General features: G+C 39.5%; 1 protein-coding gene across 1 annotated transcript in view; it reads left to right on the top strand.

Moving 5' to 3' along the window:
- ntm (neurotrimin) overlaps nucleotides 1–21,480 on the top strand; it is a 467,074-nt gene that overhangs the window by 256,391 nt on the left and 189,203 nt on the right. The window lies entirely within an intron of this gene.

Genomic DNA, 21,480 nt, shown 5'->3' with positions numbered 1-21,480 from the left:
GAAGTAGTTTTTAGTTTGTTTTTAGTTTTAGCTATTTTAGGGGGATATCTGTGTGTGTAGGTGACTATTACTGTGCATAATTATTAGGCAACTTAACAAAAAACAAATATATACCCATTTCAATTATTTATTTTTACCAGTGAAACCAATATAACATCTCCACATTCACAAATATACATTTCTGACATTCAAAAACAAATCAGCGAACAATATAGCCACCTTTCTTTGCAAGGACACTCAAAAGCCTGCCATCCATGGATTCTGTCAGTGTTTTGATCTGTTCACCATCAACATTACGTGCAGCAGCAACCACAGCCTCCCAGACACTGTTCAGAGAGGTGTACTGTTTTCCCTCCTTGTAAATCTGACATTTGATGATTGACCACAGGTTCTCAATGGGGTTCAGATCAGGTGAACAAGGTGGCCATGTCATTAGTTTTTCTTCTTTTATACCCTTTCTTGCCAGCCACGCTGTGGAGTACTTGGACGCATGTGATGGAGCATTGTCCTGCATGAAAATCATGTTTTTCTTGAAGGATGCAGACTTCTTCCTGTACCACTGCTTGAAGAAGGTGTCTTCCAGAAACTGGCAGTAGGACTGGGAGTTGAGCTTGACTCCATCCTCAACCCGAAAAGGCCCCACAAGCTCATCTTTGATGATACCAGCCCAAACCAGTACTCCACCTCCACCTTGCAGCCTTTCTTACCTTGGCCATGTCTCTGAGTATTGCACACCTTGTGCTTTTGGGAACTCCAGTGATGTTGCAGCTCTGAAATATGGCCAAACTGGTGGCAAGTGGCATCTTGGCAGCTGCACGCTTGACTTTTCTTAGTTCATGGGCAGTTATTTGGCGCCTTGGTTTTTCCACACGCTTCTTGCAACCCTGTTGACTATTTTGAATGAAACGCTTGATTGTTCGATGATTACGCTTCAGAAGCTTTGCAATTTTGAGACTGCTGCATCCCTCTGCAAGATATCTCACTATTTTTGACTTTTCTGAGCCTGTCAAGTCCTTCTTTTGACCCATTTTGCCAAAGGAAAGGACGTTGCCTAATAATTATGCACACCTGATATAGGGTGTTGATGTCATTAGACCACACCCCTTCTCATTACAGAGATGCACATCACCTAATGTGCTTAATTGGTAAATGGTAAATGGCCTGTATTTATATAGTGCTTTACTAGTCCCTAAGGACCCCAAAGCGCTTTACATATCCAGTCATCCACCCATTCACACACACATTCACACACTGGTGATGGCAAGCTACATTGTAGCCACAGCCACCCTGGGGTGCACTGACACCCCAGGCTTTCGAGCCTTTACAGCTTGGAGTAAGACAACATGCATGAAGAGGATGATGTGGACAAAATACTCATTTGCCTAATAATTCTGCACTCCCTGTATAGTGCTGGTTGGCAAGAGCATTTTAGCCTGCATTTTTAAATGACACAAAGTCAACTGTCTTCTAATAGATTAACTGTGTCCTGTCCTTGTATTATGGCAAATCCCCCCATTTCTTGTTGCCTTGACTGCTGAACTGTCTACTATGTTCGGACACTTAAGTATTTAGAGCAGCCTTCAAATGGACATAATACTTTCCCCCCCATCTTTGATATGAAATCTGAGAGGGGCACAAAGAGTTGTGAAGTTTTGTGCAGCATACCCACATCCAGGAACTTGACAGCCGAGGTCACCGGTGAACTTATAAAACTCCTCCTTAGTGGTCTCCCTTCTTGTTCTTTGATTCCTAGGCATATGTGAATGAAGGCAGAAAATGTTCTGAAAGTGGCAGGACAGTTCTCAGTTCCACAAGAAAGCCTATAGTTAGCTACATGTTTGTGGCTTTTAACATGCAAACTGAACAATATATATTTGCGTTCACTGAAGCCATCGTTCCTTTGGAACAAAGGTAAAGCAAGAAATAGTGCTATGAATGATTTGTGTAATCATTCTGGGGACAATGAAAATTGTATTATACTTAGAACATTTTGTAAGTTGGATTTTATGTTAATACATGCTGTTCGTCTTGCCACCTCTGACAAGAAGAAGCTGAGAGTGAGAACAAGAGTGCACAAACCTGTTCATACAGTCTACATACAGAAGGAATGCTTGCTGTTTATTAGACAGCACTCTTCAGTCCCCTGCAGCTTTTTGACAGTACTGAATAAATGTTGTTTTTCTTAGGCTGCTTAACATACAGCAGGGAGAGCTGAACTTCATACTGAAAAAACATAAGAATAAATGCAGGGGTAGGGCTGCTCAATTAATCGAATTTTCATCTAAATTACGACCTGGGCTTTCAACGATCATTATAAATGACTGAGCCGATTATTAGCACCTCCCTCGTGCTTTACTCTCGCGTTGCTCCATGTGGCAAATCGAGCGCACCTCTCTGCGTTTCGAACACGCCTCACAAAAATTAAGAGGACCCGAGGGAAGCTCGGAAAGCTAAGCAGAAGTTATTTGGGGAGAAGAGAATAATGGCTGCTGAAGAAAGAATGCCGTTGGTTGAAAAGAGAGGTAAAAGAGCTTCAGTGGTGTGGAAACATTATGGGTTCGCAGAGTCAGACGGGGATAAAGTAGACATAATGTGTAAACTTTGCTACGGTGTTGTAGCTGCACCACAGAGCAACACTACAAATTTATTCAATCATTTGAAGACCGCTCACAAAGTGACATACAATCAAACAATGAAGGAGCATAGAGAAAAACTCTCGACAACACCTGCTTCTTCCTCACAGACCTCCATTCACGCACGCTACCCTGTCCAATACGACTAAATATCCCACCAGCTCCCAGAGACACAAGGAGATAACAAACGCGGTAACGTTTTTCCTCGCCAAAGACCACTGCTCATTTCATTTATTTTTTATATTGCAAACATTTGCACTGTTATCAGTATTTGCACACTATTTTATGACAATCTTTAAAGCCATTATTCAATACATTGTTATTGTTAAATAAATATCATCAAATAATCAAAATCTCAATTTCAGTGAAAATAATCGTGATTATCATTTTTTCCATAATCGAGCAGCCCTATGCAGGGGTAACAAATATTCAGTTCATATGTTCTAAAAGTTCATATGCATTGAAAGCATGCCCCCACCCCTAACAGCTGCATCAGGTTTCATGCAATAATTCACTTTTCTATTTCAAACCAATAACAGTAAATTTCACTGAGAATATGTTGTGTAAGGGTTTTAAAGCTGTGGGTTAATTTTTAAGTAACATGAGCTGAGGCAGCAGCATGCACACAGATATTCGGTGATATGAAAAGCTAACATTGGCAAACTGGACAGTAATATTTTTAATTAAGCACACTTTAACTAAAAACACGCATTTCTATTGCTGTAGATAAGATATTTCTTATACTTCTTACTTTTGGGGATAAAATTATATCAGTAGAATAGCAATGATGACAATGTGAACTAACACAGAAGTATGTGCTTACAGTAAAAGGAATGGACAGATAATGTCTTATTTTGTTCATTTTTTGAACATGTTAAGATGCAAGAAAGAAAAACGCAAACAATTAAAAGGAAAGAAAAGAAAAGAAAAAGAATAATCATAGTGAATAACTTATCATGTGCTCTCTGTGTGTACCCTTACTCTGCTTCTTTCCCTAATATACCTGGGATAGGTTTCAGCCCTTCCTTTGACTGTGAGAAGGATAAGTGGAAGAGAATGGATGGATGGAATAACTTACACTAACATGTCCAGGAGTAGCAAGAAGCACAAGGTTATTTAATCCGATCCCCTTCCAATTATTTAGCATCTAATAAGCATCACTTCTTCTTTTCATCATCAGTGTTTATGGCCTATCCTGTTCGAAATCCTTCATTATGATTTGTTGCTGTCATACTATTGTGAGTGCTAAAGGCCCTAACTTAATAACTGATATCAAGACACAACCTGATATCATGGCAAAGCATGTAATAGACACACCAGTCCACTGTGTAAATACTGTGTAATCCACATGTGAAATTATCTCCCGTGGGAGGAGATAATATACTTAAAGCCAAGAAGTCACTAGTTAGCAAGAAAGTTATGGGTCTGTAATTGCCAGAAATGATTAAGCTAGCAGCTAATATGCATTTATATGTCAATGTGTGAATAATGTGTTTTTAAACACTTTCCTGTAATTATTTTCGTGGTGGCTTGAAATAAAACATCTCCCTCTGCTGGTACCACTTCACGTTTTGGTGAGACAAAGCGTGAAATGGACACGGTCTACTACATGTTTTGCTGCAATACTGGGCTGCAAGACATCATAAAATTTCACAGAAATAAAAGAAAACAAGACAAATATGCCATTAATTAGATCCTAGCAGCAGGAAGGTTGGCTCTCTAAATATTACATTCTGACTTTCACACACCCAATGGCCTCCCTACCATGTCAGCCTGGAGGCAGAAGCTCTTCCACTGCAGCTTGCCATTTTCCATACCTGAAATCACCCACACAAGGCATTTGTACACCCCCCATTGTTCACCATTATGGTTAAAGGAAGTGGAGTTAACTGAGGTTCAGCATTATCAGCCTACATGCCATAGGTGGCTGTGAGTCTATCAGCCTTGAAAGGAAAGGCTTAATAACAGTCTCATTAAGAGCATAGCCCATTACTGATAAGGGTCCACTTTAGATGCACTAATTAAAAGCAAAGGGGGGTGGCAGAGTGGGTAAATTGGACACAGTCAGTGAAACTTTAAGTTTCATGGTGAAAGTCTTTCTCTGTACCTTGACGCACCTCATCAAGGTGCTATAGACATACCTTACCACTGCTGCCAAATGATAATACGTGTGTATCAAAAACGCTGTGGTATCTGTGGGAATGCATTTTTAAAACTGAACTTGAATGTAGTTGCCCACTTGATGGCAGAAGTGTTCTACTATATTTCACATATAGGTCTTTGCCACTGTCTGTCTGTGCAGGGAGAAGAAGAACTCAGGGAAGTAGGAAGACACAGGAAATCAGTCGTGGATGTCATGAGTATCACAGCGGTGTGCAGACTGATATATACTCTTGCCTGTTTTGTGTGTGTCAAATAAGTTGATTGCGTAGGAAGACAATGAAGTGTTTCTGCTGGGATTTCATGATAAGATGTTAGAAAACTGTAGAAGCAGCGATCCAGTTTTGCCTTTTTTTTTTTAAGAGAGAATCTCTCTAATGTATGTGCTGGTGTTTTAATGATATCAAATATTAGTCTTTGATTAAGGTTTAAGGTACCATAAGTCGATAATGCTAATGCTACTTTTAAAATGAATTTTACAGCAAATACATTACAGACCTGATTGCAGGCAACAGTGGGGCTTGGCAGAGCTAAAAGTATTCCTCCATTACCAGAAGCCTCAGGTAATCTGTGTCAACCGTTAAAAGCATTTTGATCACAGAGCAGTCCCCATTTAGACCTCTGTGAAAAGACAGGAGGAAATTATTAGCCTTATAGAAACTGTGTAGCCCACCAAATTCGTTTTCTGCTCCTGGCAGCATTTTGTTGAGACACTTCAAACTTCCTCTTTGTTGTTTCACAAACAAACAAACAAAAAACCCTACATCAGTGGATTTTATGCTATGGGATACAACAGTTCTGAAATTACTTTCATCCTTGAAAAGGGGGAGAATAAGTGACAGTCAGGAAATACTGCGCTTGGCAGCCCATGTGCACGTGGCTTGCCGTCCTACTTAGAAACAAACATGCATGCCTAATAGAATGGCTCGAGCAAGCAGAAAATAAATTTCCTGCTCTATAACACTTCAGTTATCTTTGGTTTCATCCCTGTTCATTTCAGTGCTGATGCTAGTTCAGTCATCGATGGTAAGGGCAAGGACTGCTCATACACAAACCATTTCTCTTCTGTGAAGAATTGATTTAATGACAACATACAGTGGCCGCAATCAATGGAGCAAAGGAAAAGGTATATTATGAAGAAAGGAAGACGAATAATGGAGGATCACAGAGCCATTTCCATCACTTTAACTAGCATCCTTTTCCAACAGAACAAACCAGTTTCTAAACTCGAAGTATATAATCATTGACCCACTCCCTTCCCACAACCCAGTAGAGTCATATCTAGGATCATAGCATGCAGTACTAGATAATTTTACTTTAAATCCCATCTGTTTCTTCCTCTCCTATATGAGTTCACATCCACTTATCGTTCATTTGATTAGATGTCTCATCAAACTGAAAGAGCATATTTTTTTCTCAGTCACAGCAATCATGACATTGCTTTGGTGCTACAAAAGGTTTCAGAGGCTTTTATGATAATGAGTATCACTATTCAGGGCTTTTTACACTTGTCCTACATATAATGACTTCTGTTCTTGTGCCCTGTACTGCAATGATTATTTTCACATAATATTGTTTGTTTTAGCCCTTTTTATTCAGTATAAAATAATCTTCCTGCATTATAAAGTTCCAGTGCAGTGCAATGGAAATCAAATGCTTGTGAATTTGTTCAGACACAAGAAATCAGCGGTAGATGTCATGAGTATCACCATGCTTCTTTGCTAAAGCAGCAACCAAGCCCCAGACAGTCACACCATCACCACCATGTTGGACTGTTGGTATAAAGGTTTGCCTTAGAACTCTTCCATGGATGCCATTTTTGCCCAGTCTCCTTCTTCATTTTGTGATCTGTACCAGTACCACCTTTCTGCTCTCAGCTAACATCAGCTTTATTGATGCTAGCTGCATCATTAGTGATGCTTACTGAATAATAATGATTATTTAGTGAGCACTTTTTAAAAGCCCCCCTGCAAAGAGGATCACATGCGACAAATCAAACCCCCTTCATAAAAACATCGGATCTGAAAGAAGTGTCATGGGTTGTGGTGCGTAGGAGACTCAAATGTAAACAAGTAAACTAATAAATAAATCTTGTATAAGGTGGTGCAATGTCCAGTAAATACAGATTTCCACTAATGCTTGTACTAGAACCAGTGCAAGGCAAACAAACCAGTTCAGACTGATGAAGATGTATTCATGTACAGCATGCGTAAAATTACAGTAACAGGCCGGCTGTAAAAGAAAAACTGACTTAACAATGTACATATAGGTATAAATTGTAAGGCTTGTCTTGTTTAAAAGAAAATGTGGAGAATATGGATAAGGGTGTATGTAAGACATACATGCAGTCTCGCCATGATGTAGCAAACACAATGACATTTTTTAAAGTATAGATGCTTGTGTAGGTTTTGAAGAGACTGAATGATTCCTAACTATATGTCTAGGAAAATACATGGGAGGGCACTTAGCGGTTTAGATTTGCACAAACCATGAAGTCTCCAAAAAAATATTGTTGCCAGCGCACTTCATGAGCCAGCACACTTTTTAACCATAAAGTGATATTGTTATAAACCCCCTCACATATGGAAGATCACATTGTCAGAAGAACATAATGATACAACTTAACTTAAATCCCTAAGAATCACATTAATAAAGACAAAGGTTGATGCGTTTAAATGACTTGGTTTTGCAGTTCAGTGCAGTGGAGTTAACTAAATACATCAAATGGGGTGGCTGTAGCTCAGGCGGTAGAGCAGGTCATCTACTGATTGGAAGGTTGGTGGTTCGATTCCTGGCTTCCCCTAGTATGCATACCAAATATCCTTAGATACTAACCCCAAATTGCTCTCCAATGCATCCATCGTAGTGCGTGTGTGTGAATGTTACTTAGAAAGCACCTAGAAAAATGTGCTTGGGTGAATGCACAAGTTGTGTAAAGCCCTTTGAGTGCTCAGAAGAGTAGAAGAAAAGAAAGAACCAGTCCATTTACCAGCAAAGTCAGCTACTTTTGCTGACTATTACAACTTGCACCCAGAGTGCAAGTGTTTTAGAATAAATATTTGTTAGATTAAAACTGATCCCTGTTAAAAAATAAAAGAATAAATAAAAATTACTGCTATGAGCTGTGGACTAGCATAGCTATTGCGCAGTTTGCAGTGATGATGCGCTCCACTTGGAAATAACAGTCAGTAACCACAGGTATCGTAAAATCATCCCGAACCTGAAGATAGCATTATGAGATGCTATCCTTATTTCCAGTTTCCCTGTTTTCTTTTCTGTTCATTACTTTCAGTGAAAGATGTCACTTTTATTTTCTCTCTCTCTCTATTATAAAATCATAGCATCATGGATTATACCATGAAGTATCAGTACAGGTTTAAGACTTATTACTGTACTCGGGCGCTGGTTTAGCTCACTGGAATGAGCAGGTGACCATATGCCTCACGGCTGAGAACGTTCGAACCGCGGTCCTTTGCCACATGTCTTGGTTTCCACCACTTTCCTGTAAGTCTTCATTGTCCCTGTCAAAAGTTAAAAAAAAGCCATAAAGAGGCCCCCCCAAAAAGACTTATTAGTGTTTGTGTTACATATGCTTCTCTGTGAATTTCCTCATATTTTTCAGTGGTGGAGCTAGTATGTGATTTATAGAAGGAAAACAGCTAAATTCAACTTTTCATATACAAATGAAAAGTCAAAACAATGTATTCTAGTGCTACTGTTTCTTTTTAAAGCGTGAGCATGACTATGGAATGACTGCAGCGCCTCCTTGTCTGCCTCCTTGTCTGTTAACAAGTTGAAAATTAATGACTTCCGTTTGCCAATCGCTTACTATGTGTAATGAACCTTAATGTGAGCTCTCACACTTTCCTCTTAGTGAGATTGTGATGTATGGAAAATTGATAGTTGTATGATTATGAGTTTGCTGTGTCTGTTGAAAGGGCTATGTATGTAAGCAGCCCACATAATTAGGATTTTGTTTTGTATTTTCTCCAAAAAATACAAAATGCATTTGAACACTTCCATTTTAAAAAAAAACAAAAGAAAAGGATATCTGGGACATTATAGCTTTTTTTTCTAATATGTAATTACATCTGAGTGCTTGTCAGAAAGTACACAGTCCATCATCTGTCTCTGCTTTCAGCCTTAATAACCCCCTACAACAACTCACTGCTTTATTCTGTGTCACTTAACAGTTGAACTTTAGCCGTGCTGTTAGACAATGCAGAGCAATATTCCAAACTTTTCTCAGGTCCAGTTGGCTTGTTAAAAGCCGCTATTGGCTGCTGTTGTTGTTTCCATTCCTTTTATTCCCTGAACACTGAGGAGCCCAGGTGTTGGCAGTGAGCAGATTGCATGGCAGCAAAGTGATATTTTGATGAGGTGACAGTCAGCTAGCTTTGCAACTCCGCTGTGCAACACAGTGACTGGCCACTCCAATGGGACCAACAGATTCTTAGGTCCACACAGCTGGCAGTGGCTCTTGCCAACTGTGGCAGCTCCCAATCACAGATGTTCAGGCAGCTACCATTGGCAACATATAACCCTTTTTGTTGACCTTATTCACAAAAATAGTGAGATACATATTAAGAGTAAAATGCTGCAGCCCTTACTAAACCTATTAATGGAATATATTGAGCATATGGGAGATTAGCTTGTTGGTTAAGCATAAGCAGAAAACATAAACAACAACATAAAGACAACATAAAGAAAATGTCCTCACTAACAGATTAGCATGAAGCAGTATCTCTGATTACTGATAGGTAATTTAATCTTTTTCTTGTTGTAGTTGACAACTTTTTTAGACTGTTTTCTTATTCACAATAGAAAATAAAAAAAAACATATCAAATGCTTATATTGATATATTTTATGATATTGTGAAAATATTATCTCATTTTGAATTTTTTGGCAGCACTGTGTCCTAGCAGAGCAACGGAGCAATTAACTCTAAGTTGTACTCAAAAGAAATAGCTGGATGAACATTTTGCAACCAATTAGGCTAAGTGACAACAGGGCAGTAACATGATTGGGTATAAAAAGGACATCTTAGAGAGGCGGAGTTCTTCAAAGGATAGAGGTTTAAAAATATTGTCTCTAGATAAGGTAAAGTAATACCTCATCATCTACAGTACATGATAGTACATATTAGTCATACTATCGTGTACAAATAGTTCGGCATGGAATGTTTTTAGTTTCACAAAGTTGCCTTTTAGTTTGTAAAGCACTTTGTGCAGCATGAGCTGTTGGAAAGGTGCTATATAAAAAAAAAACTGACCTTGACCTTGACAAGCTAAAAGAGCATTACTATTTTATGTTGAGGAAACTGTGACATTCTAAATATAATTGATTTAAAAAAAATTATTCTCACAATGACAACACTGAGTGATCCTGTTGGTGAGCTTGGAATAAATCTGTAAACGAAGAATTTGTCAGCGTGGTGACTGAAGGGAGTAGATCATGTGCAGATAATATTGTGTTCCATGATATATGTTGGCCTAACTTAGGCAAATTTTATCCTCCATGGTCACCAGTAAGTCAATGGGTACAAGACTATCAGGAAACTCCATTGAGAAAAATAAACTGCCTGACTGGAGCTTCATCCAGGAGACACCCTGAGAGAAAACTAAAATAACTCTGTATCAGGGCATCCAGTAGTTCCTGTAGTTCGACTGGAGGCGGGGAAATTTGTGGTACACTGCTAGGTATGGTGGCGGCAATCAAGGCATTTTGTTTTGGTCACTTTGTCAATGGGGATGAATCATCCCTGTTTCCCGGTTTCTTAAAGGTGCCCAGAGGCTTACCATTTGACAGGCCTTTGGTGTAACTTAGGATCACCCTTTTTTAGCTCTTTGAGGATACTATTCCTCAAAACTTCATTCCTGATAATCATAACATCTGCCAGGACGATGAGCAAGTTCCATGCTCTGTCAGTCCACAAGAATTAATGCAGATTTTTACTGGAAAATATGGGGTTGTTCTCCGGCCGGTCTGTCAAACTATGGTTAGTTCCTACCACTGGCATGGAGAAGGTTTTTCAGACCAGATCTTTTTCTGTTTTGATAAAAATCTGAATGATCTTTATTTGGCCAGATTTGTGCACACAAGCACATTTTGGTTTTCTTTGCTCTCTGCATGCAAAAAACAAACACACTAATGTTTTGTTAAATATATACAATAAAAAATTCCCCTTCACACCTGTGGACAGTTTGTCTTTCAGACTTGATGAGTTTGATGGCCCTGTGCAGTAAAGGAAAAACAAGTTAGAGAAAGTCTCAAGAAACTATGAAAACAAGTACCAAATTGAGTGGCGCTATGTGCATATGACCCAAGTGATATAACAGTAGGTTATTTTATAGTTCAGAAATAAGGAAGAAACTTTCTATCTGGCAGCTGGCTTTAGTAAACAGCGCTCTTTAGTGCTTGTCTAAAAGCAGCAGTTTGACCAGTTTATGTTGAGGATCTTCTTAGCCCTGGACCTGTACAGGTCCTGGATGAGGGAAGATCAGTGCTGATGATTGGCTCTGCAGACCTGATTGTCTGTTGCAATCCTGCCCTGTCCTTCTTTGTGGCTGAGCAGAACCAGACAGTGATGTGATGTGCAGACATATGTGCACATGACAGACTGGATAATGGCATTGTAGAAAATAACCAGCAGCTCCTATGGCTGGTTGAACTTCCTGAGTTGATGGAGGAAGTATTATATTATTACTATGCGACGCCCATCTTCCAGACAGAGTCAAAATGTGAGGACCACTTCAGATCATGTGATAAGGGGGATACTAGGAATCTGAATTGATCCCCAGTAGAGACACTCTTGTGTAGGAAGGTTATTGTGGGGGTTTCTGAGAAAGTTCACCAACATCTCCACTTTTTTGACCGGGAGCAGCTCCAGGTGGTTCTGACTGCACCAATGAACGAGCTGGTCCACCTCCTGTCTGACTTGTCATCGTTCTGGATGAGACCAGTAATGGTGGTGTCATCTGAGCAGGAAGCTAGTGATCCACTGACAGGTGGAGGCGCATAAAGCTTGGTTAGCTTCCAGTGGAAGATGTCTGAGATTACGGTATTGAAGGCTGAGCAGAGGTCAACAAAGAGTATCCTGGCGTATAGTCCTAGGTTGGTTGAGGTGATGTGTACAGTCCCTTACCGACTGTATCCTAGGCCAACCTGTTTGGCTAGTAAGTAAACTGCAGGGAGTCCAGCAGAGTCTCTGCAATGTTCTTCCGGTTGGTTCAAAACCTGTCTTTGAAAAGATTTCATGACAACAGATGTAAGAGCAACAGGCCTGCTGTCATTTAATCCAGTGCTGGTGGACTTTTTGGGACTGGGATGATGGTCGAGCATTTGAAGCAGGAAGGCACATCACACAGCTCCAGAGAGCTGTTAAAGATTCAGGTGAAAATAGGGGCTAGTTGGCTGGCACACACTTTCAGGCATGACGGAGATAGGCTGTGTCCCAATTCAGGGTCTGCACGATTGAAGTACGCATTTCAAGTGCGATTACGTCACCACCACGCAACGACGGCTGTCCCAACTCGAAGTGTACTTCAAATGCATACTCCAAATGCGCCGTCGATTTCCCCAAATATCAAGCGTGGTCCCATATATCCCACAATTCATAGCGCGGCGGTGGGTGTGGATAATTTTGCCGCAAAATACGGCAGAAGGGAGCGGCCAAAGAGTGAACTGTCAAAAGTAAGTACTGAATATTATGTAGTTTATGTATGTGCGAATGTTTAATAATGAAGAACATTAAAACATTTCTGTTGGCCACATGTCGGCAAAGTTGTGTGACATTAGTAATGTTTGTACTTTCAGCGTTAACTTGGTTTTAAAGCCTCTACTTCAATATATATATGTAGTCTACCTTAATCTTACAGAGAATGTGATGATTTTATGGATAATTAAAGTCAGTCATATATCCACAAACACAACAAGCTGAAAGTCAGTGAATCTGAATATCACGGCACAAGCAGGATTCACTGCACTGTTAATGTTAGCTATGTTATATTGCTGCCTCTGTTTGGTGGTGTCGAGCCAAACGGACTTTAACGTGTGTTTGAATGAGCTGACGGTTCACTCGTTAAGCTAAAAGAAAGATGCTTTAATCACAGGAGTCACACATGTGTCCACTGTACCATCTGGGAACTCTTCTTGTTTAGCACTCGTAATAACACAAACACTAAATCCTCCTTCTCTTGTGCTGGTTTGTAGCAGTGTATACACCTGAGACTGTCACCTGTCTGTCTGTCCTGCACTCTCTCTCTGTTTCTTTCTCTCTGATTGTGGAATAAAAGTATGAACATGTATTTATAAGTTACACTTGTGTTTGAATCCTGCAGCTTATCACACATTTGATTTCCATGTGTGACAACTGCAAGTGTCCAGAGTGAGGACAGACTGAGGGGCCCACTGCTGCACATCATCTGTGAGGCTTTGCACCCCTGATGATCCACCAGGACAAATTCAGCAGTGTGTGAGGAAGAGGAGGAGGAAGAGCCAGCAGCAGCTGACAGATGGATAGAATAGCCAGACTGTTCCCTGTTTGTGAAGGACTGCTAGAAAAGTTTACAATAACTAACTGTCTGTCCTGAATCAGTCTTATTAGGTAATGTTCAAATAATATTGTCATTCCAGTGTTTTCAGTGTGGGAGAAAGTACAACCAGAAAACACTGAGGGAAAAAAAAGCATTATCATAGATTTGTCCATGCCTGATGATAGCTATATACCGAGCATAAATGGCCTCATTCCCAGTGGACCATGCCATTTCTCTCTTTCCAAGTCCTGCCAATTCACCCTGACTTCTGGTACTTGTTTGGAGTCAAGTGAAAAGATTCCTATTATTTAACGGTCAGGCTAACATTTGGTTGCAACAGCAGCCCCAAACTGTTTGACCCACTCCACAAAGCCCTATATTGGATTCTCTCTCTTCTTGAAATTTCCTGGTTTTATCCCCTTCCACATCACCTGAAGGGGATAAAACTGTTTCTTCTCTTCAGCATGGCATCCCGAGTTTTGCCAAAATATGCAGGAGCGGTTCCTGCCTTCTTCAGCTATTTTTGAAATTGACCCAGTGGTCTTTGCAGCCTTACTATGGGGCCATGAAAGGTAAAAACTATCTATCCTCATCCACTCACACAACCGTGCTATAGTAGACATAATTAACAAAGGCCAAAGCAATTCCCCTTCCATCATACCCTTCATGCAAGTACAGTGACTACTTCCTGGGACACATGCTCGAATGTGTTCCTGCATGCTTTCTTTGGATTCCTACGTTGTTCAGAATTTACCTCTACATCAATGAAATTCCATCTAGATCTTCATGCCTGCATGAGCAACCTTCATCGTGAGACAGTCATATATCTAAGACTGAAGGGAGCAATTATTTTTTTCACAGCACTACAACATGTACAGCACTGTACTGATCTGTTATATACAGAGATGGGCAGTAACGCGTTACTGTAATTTGATTACTTTTTTCAAGTAACGAGTAAAGTAAGGAATTACTATTGCAAAAATGCTAATTAGATTACCGTTACTTTCCCGTAGGAACGCTGCGTTACTGCGTTACTAAAACCGTGATTTTTTTGCAAGAATGTCTCACAACAGTGACGTAAGCGAGTGCACCGTTAGTGACAACAGCTGTGTGCAGATCAACAAGGGATCACATATCGATTGTGGGAGAGAGTATGAGCGTGCAGCGTTTAAAGCGTGGAAGTACTGACCTTACTTTGAGTTTGATTCCATAAAAAGTGACAAAAACATTAGTGTCCATCGTGCGTGGGAAGAAAACTTCTTTTTACAGCGAAAAAAACCCCTAAACTTCCAAGCAAGCACCGAGTGCGCAAAAACGTAATGGGAAATTCACAGAGAAACTCGCGGATTCTTCAACTGACCGCGGCACACCTGCACCAGGGTAAACCTCCGCCTACCGTAGTCCTGCTTTACAGGTGAAAATAGAGCAACAGGACCGCTGAGTCTTTGACTTTATTTATTTTCTGCTTTGTTTTACTTGCATCTATTTGAAAGAGTGAGTGTAAACACAAAAAGTATTTTATTTTATGTGCTGGAATGTTTAGAAAATGTGTAGAAAACTAATTTATTCAAGTCAGAGAATGTTGCATATAATAAAATTTTTGCTTGATGCATAAAGTTAAAAGATTAAAACTGATAAAACAAGTTAAAAAAAAGAGACTTTTCCATTTGATCACATTTTGTATGATGGATTATGTAGAAAAAGTAGAATTGGGCTGAAAGATCTATTGCTTTATCACCTCTTCAGGTTGTAAATCGTGTTTTAAAAAATTAATTAAGTAACTAAGTAACTAAGCAATTAATTACTTTTGAAAATAAGTAATCAGTAAAGTAATGTGATTACTTTTTGGGGGAAGTAATCAGTAATTAGTTACTGATTACTTTTTTCAAGTAACTTGACCAATACTGGTTATATATATCACTCAATGCCTCAAAGGCACAAAAAATTAACAGTAAATCATTGTACAGTCTTAGTGTAACTTAATGAAATATTGTTGGTCATATTATTGTTTTCAGTTAAATCAGACTTAAGTCTAACTGTGTTCCATGTCTCTATACGCAAAATCAACTTGGCAACTTAGCACTTTCCTTCTAGCAGATGTAGCTAGTGTAGGCTCCCAGAGAAACTGTAACATGTACTTGAGGTTATAACGGGAAGACAGAAAGAAAAAAATCGGTGGAACCTATGTTTTGCAGATTACGGTAACTCTATTTTTCTTACATTGCCCAATCTAAGTACAACTTGATGATGATTTAACATGATGATTTCCTTCTTTTTTGAAAGAAGGAAGTTATAATTTAAGGGGGTTTTGTAACTTCAAAACAGGGAAGGTACGTACTACAAGAAAAGGCTTTTGTGTTTCTGCTCATGGAGTGAAACTATGGAACAGTCTGAATATGGAATTAAAGCAATGTCCAAACATAAAACTGTTCAAAAAGAGTTATAAAAATATGATCTTCTCGAACTATAAAGAAAAGGAAAATATTGAAATTAAGTTAATGTCTCTATTTAAAAAATAAATAAATAAAAAATAACAATAATTCATGATGTGATATTATAGTATATAGTATATCAGAAATCTGTTCACTATTTTTATTACAAATTATATCAGAAAGGAAGCTGATATTAACTGATAATTTATGGCAAAGGGGTGGGATTAAATAAGTGTTTACTTCTTCCCACTCCCTTTCAACATGTAAATTAATCAGAAGGTTTTTTTGTATGTATTTTGTATAGTATTTTTTTTTCTTATTTTCTTTTCTAAATGTACCTGTATATTGTTCACATGTTGAAATAAATTACCAATCAAATCAAATCAATCAAACATAATAGTATGAGAAATATATCTAATGTAAACAAATTTAGGGCAGGAATAGGTGCTCTTGTTCGCATAAACATTTTTCATATTTCCAAACTTTATAAGCCCTGTATTAATATTCATTACAGTTTGGGTAAAAGGTTATGTGAAAGAAAAACAAAACAAAGGCTGATTATTTTCTTGTCTACAGCGTGCTGTGATAGGTGAGTGTGTCTGCATGTGTGTGCCCTCTAGCTTGACCATGACTCATCACTGGAGCTTTTAAACTCCAGCTAACCCTCTGGGGTATTACATGTTCTCATCCTTGTCTCTAGACGGCTTGAGTGAAGATGATCCTCATTAAAGTGTCCAGATAGAGGGCATGTGTCTTTGTGGCTTCTCCTGTTCTCACACTAAGAAACTCAATCTGACAAATCCTCTTATAAAAATATCATTCTCTCACCCTCCCATCACAGACCCCGTTCTCATCAGACATCAATGCCTCATTTGTCCTTCTTTATTTGCACACAGCATTGATCAGGTGAAAGCAGAACTGAATCTGGTTCAGGCCATGTGGAGGACTTGTCTTTCACTGAGTATTTTTGCTGGGACATGACATGTGAGGTATGTCGATTACTGTTAATATCGTCTCACCAGCATGCAGATGAAGAGTGAGGTTGCCGTCTCATCAACTACAATAATAGAACTGTCATCCAAATTGCCATATTGTCCAGGTCTCTTCTTGTATTCCCTTTTTATACATTTCATGAAATTTTCATCACCTCAGAGGGGGAGTTATTTCCTGTCTTCATTTATTCATCTAACTTGAATGGTGTTCAGGACAGGCTGACAGTGAACATGATCTACAGCTGTGTTATATCAGATGAAAGCTGCATATTTATTAAGGAACACTCAAGACACCTAACAACACAATAAAGCCATACTTTCTTCGACTAGCAATTGGTGTATGGCTCAACACGGACCATTCTACCAGCAAAGAAACAAAGAAAAAATATTGCTCCCTTCACATGCCCTTCCTTCACAAGTGCAAAAAGCTTTCTCATACTCAGAACCAGTGAGACAACTATCCCCAACTGACCTTTTGAACACCATGTTACCCAAACCGATTCAAATCAAACAACTGCTTTAAGCTTTTTGGTAAGTGTGTTTTTGGTTGTTTACAAAAAGACTAATATTCTGGGATCTTTTAATAAAAACAACAACTTGAAAAAAATAGTCTGAAAGAATAGTCTGTGCATTTCCCACATACTGACCACTGCAAATTGGAAAAAGTCAGTTCAAATGTGTGACCAAATACCACAGTGCTCTCTGTGGTAGAACAAGTTTGACAACCAACATGTATGATAACCAACCCTGGTCTACCCTACTTATTTGTTAATAATCTGTTTGGGGTTTTTGTTGTTTTTGTCACTTTCCTCTAATTGAAAGCTAAAAGTTGCAAGATGGCGCCGGTGTGCATGGCTGGCCGTCTTCGACTCCGTCTGCGCCTCGGCGTTGTACTCCTTGTGTCTTTATCTTTGGCACTTTGTTCTCTAGGTGATTGTACGCTAATAACCTATGATAGAAACACGCTCCTGAATCTTCGTTTCTCCTGTTCTCAACGACCGAACTGTCTTGGGACCGCGGGTGATGCCATTCCCCTGATGCCCGTCTCTCCCACTCATCTGACCGATTTACCTCTTCCCATGCCCCGCAGGATACGTCCCAGGAGACGGGGTAGAAGGAGTGGTGTCCGTGTCCGCTTCAAGGCTTATATCAGAGCCATGGCTACGGATTACCCCCCTACTAGCTGTGAATTTTCTCGTTTCATCCACCATCTTGGTAGCCGCTTTGCGGCTAAACTGCTCAACCACCGTTGGATATGTCCCGTTGGCCCTCAGTCCTATCCTGCCTGCCCAGTGGCCTTCCACTCTGCTCGTTCTTGGATATCACTGCCTGGCCGTGGTGTTCAACAAAACAACCTCAGTACCCTCAAACGAGCTACTACTAAAGGACAGGACTCCTCGGACTCGGATGGCCTTATTTAATGTTAGGTCTCTTTCTAATAAGGCCTTCCTCTTAAATGATTTTTTTCTCTCCTCTGGTCTGGATGTTTTATTTTTGACTGAGACATGGACCTCTCCGGGTGAGTTCATCCCCTTCTCTGAACTTCTCCCTTCTGACTGTGCCTTTTTTAGCTCACCGAGGCTTACTGGTAGAGGTGGTGGCTTAGCCTCGGTTTTTAGAAATAAACTTGAGGCACGGCTGCTACCCTCCCCAACCTATTCTAGCTTTGAAGCTCAGCTATTGGAATTGACTGGCCCTCGAACTACTCTGTGTGTCGTGGCTTATCGTCCGCCTAAATATCATAAGATGTTCATTTCTGAATTTGCTGATTTTTTGGGTTCTATTCTTTTTAAATATGATTCTGTAGTTATTTCTGGTGACTTCAATATTCATGTTTGTTGTATGGATGACCACCTGTCTAAAGATTTTTCTGCACTGACTGACTCTTTTAATCTTACCCAGTGGGTAAATGAACCTACTCATGTTAAGGGTCACACCCTTGATCTGGTTTTTTCATTTAACGTGGATATATGCATTAAGGAAATTAGAAATACTGGACTTTCTGATCATTCCCCGGTCATCTTTGACGTTGACCTGGGTATCACTGACCCTTACTTGGAGATTCCTCTCCATCCTACTCGGACTATTAACGCCGATACTGTGGTCAACTTCTCTACATCTTTTGTTAATTCTTCATTTAATATGTCGGACTGTTTTATCCCACACACACTTGAGAATTTTACCAATACTTTTTTAACTACATGTTCCTCGATTCTTAACACTATTGCACCTATCAAACACAAACGCCCCAGAACCTACTCGCAATGCTGGTTAAACGACTCTGTCCGTGTTCTACGGTGTTTGTGCAGGCGCGATGAGAGGAGGTGGAGGAATGATAGACTCCAGTCATCATATGACATTTTACGTATTAGCCGCTCGAAATTCCAATCTGCTGCCAGAATGGCTAAAGCAGCCTTCTTCGCTAAGATTATTACTTCTAATGGTGACAATCCTCGCATCCTATTTAAAATTTTTAACTCAGTGGTGAATCCTCGTCCCTCAATGCCACTCTCGTGCTCCCCAGGTCTCTGTGAAAAATTTTCAAACTACTTTCTAGATAAAGTTTTATCTCTTAGATCTACGCTTCCTTTGGTGGCTGACAGTATGTCTAATCCTGACTGTTCTGCTGCCTTACATCAATTTGAATTAATTTCACTTCCTACTCTGAAGCGTATAACTGAGAAACTAAACAATACTAATTGTGTACATGATGTTCTTCCATCTCGTATAGTCAAGGATTGTTTTAATGTAATTGGACCCTGTCTATTGTCTATATTGAACCTCTCCTTGCTTTCTGGTTATGTACCTTCAGTTCTTAAACATGCTTTTATTCAACCCGTTTTAAAGAAAAATAACCTGGATCATAGTGATTTTGCCAACTATAGACCGATTTCCAAGCTTCCTTTCTTGGCTAAAATCCTTGAGAAGGTGGTTCTACTTCAACTGCAGACCTATCTGGACGAGAATAATATAAATGATAAATTCCAATCAGCCTTTAAACAACATCATAGCACTGAATCAGCGCTGCTTCGTGTTTTTAATGATCTTTTACTTATGGCTGATAATGGTCGTCCTTCTGTTTTAGTTCTATTGGATCTTTCATCTGCATTTGATATGGTTGACCATAACATCCTAGTCGCAAGATTAGAGCACTCTGTTGGCATAAAGGGCACTGCCTTGGACTGGTTCAAATCTTACCTCTCCAATCGGCTTTCTTCGGTACATCTGGCCTCATCTTCCTCTTCCCCTGTACCTGTTTGCTGTGGTGTCCCCCAGGGTTCTGTGTTAGGCCCGACCCTTTTCTCACTGTATATGCTTCCTTTAAGCGCTATCTTTGAGAAATACCACATTGCTTTTCACTATTATGCGGATGACATCCAGATTTATTTTGAGTTACATGATGATCTCGCTTTATCTTTAAATAACTTTCGTGAGTGCATGAGTGAGGTCAAGAAATGGCTGTTGGCAAATACTCTTATTCTCAATGAAAAAAAGACTGAAATCATGATTTTTGGCAGTAATGCCCTTCGCGCCAAACTTCAAGATGCCTTTGGCTTTCTTACTAGTTCTTTCTCTGATACTGTCAGGAATCTGGGTGTCTTGTTTGACAGCTCCTTTAAACTTGATAAACAGGTGTCTGCTGTTGTCAGATCTAGTTTTTATCAGCTTCGTCTCATCTCCAGGGCCAGACACTATATCCCGTATAATGACTTAGAAAAGCTCATTCATGCTTTTGTAACGTCAAGACTAGATTACTGTAACTCACTCTATTCTGGTCTCCATGTTACCCTTCTACATAGATTACAGACAGTTCAGAATGCTGCGGCACGTATTCTAACTAAAACCAAGAAGTTTGACCATATTACTCCGGTTCTTGCTGAGCTGCATTGGCTGCCTATCAAATACCGTATTCAATTTAAAATTTTGCTGCTTACTTTTAAAATTATCAATAATACTGCACCAACCTATCTTAAGGAACTTTTAAACCCTTATGTCCCTGCCAGGGCTTTAAGGTCATCCTCGCAGTTATTGTTAGTTCAGCCCAGATCTCGGTTGAAATCTAGAGGCGATCGATCGTTTGCCTTTGCTGCACCTGAGTTATGGAACAGCCTCCCGATTGGCATTCGGGAGTCTGATTCTATTTTGTCTTTTAAAGCACGCCTTAAAACTTATCTTTTTGAACTTGCCTTTTCTACCCGTTAAATGCTGACTGTTAACTGCGACCTATTGCATTAACTTTTACTATTCCTTTATTCTTGGTGTTCTCTATCATGCGGCACTGGGTCTGCTATAATCTATGTGCTGCAGTCTATTTTATTAGTGGCTTTCTACTGTGAACATTGTCTGCTGTTCTTATTATATTTGATATTAATGCTCTTAACTGTATTATTTTATTGTTTTTTTTGTAAAGCACTTTGGTATGCCTAGGCTTTTAATGTGCTCTATAAATAAAGGTTGTTGTTGTTGTTGTATTTAAACATTTTCACATCGTTAAGATCTTTTCATGCAGAATGACTGCTAAATGTTCCAGAACAAACATGAGGAGAACTGAATTTAATGTTTTAAAGGGACCATAGAAGACACTGAATCATAACTGTCAAAACAGAGTGTGAGAAAACAAAAATCAAGGTGAAGTTTGAAACATCTTCCCTGACGTTCTATGATGAGAATAAACAAATTCAAATGTGTCAAAGGTAGGCTGTTTGAGTTCTCTTATTCATTCTATTA

Source organism: Maylandia zebra, linkage group LG10, assembly GCF_041146795.1.
Source record: "Maylandia zebra isolate NMK-2024a linkage group LG10, Mzebra_GT3a, whole genome shotgun sequence".
NCBI lineage: Eukaryota > Metazoa > Chordata > Actinopteri > Cichliformes > Cichlidae > Maylandia > Maylandia zebra.
The sequence above is the reverse complement of the archived record's forward strand: the minus strand, read 5'-3'. Positions and strand labels throughout refer to the sequence as shown.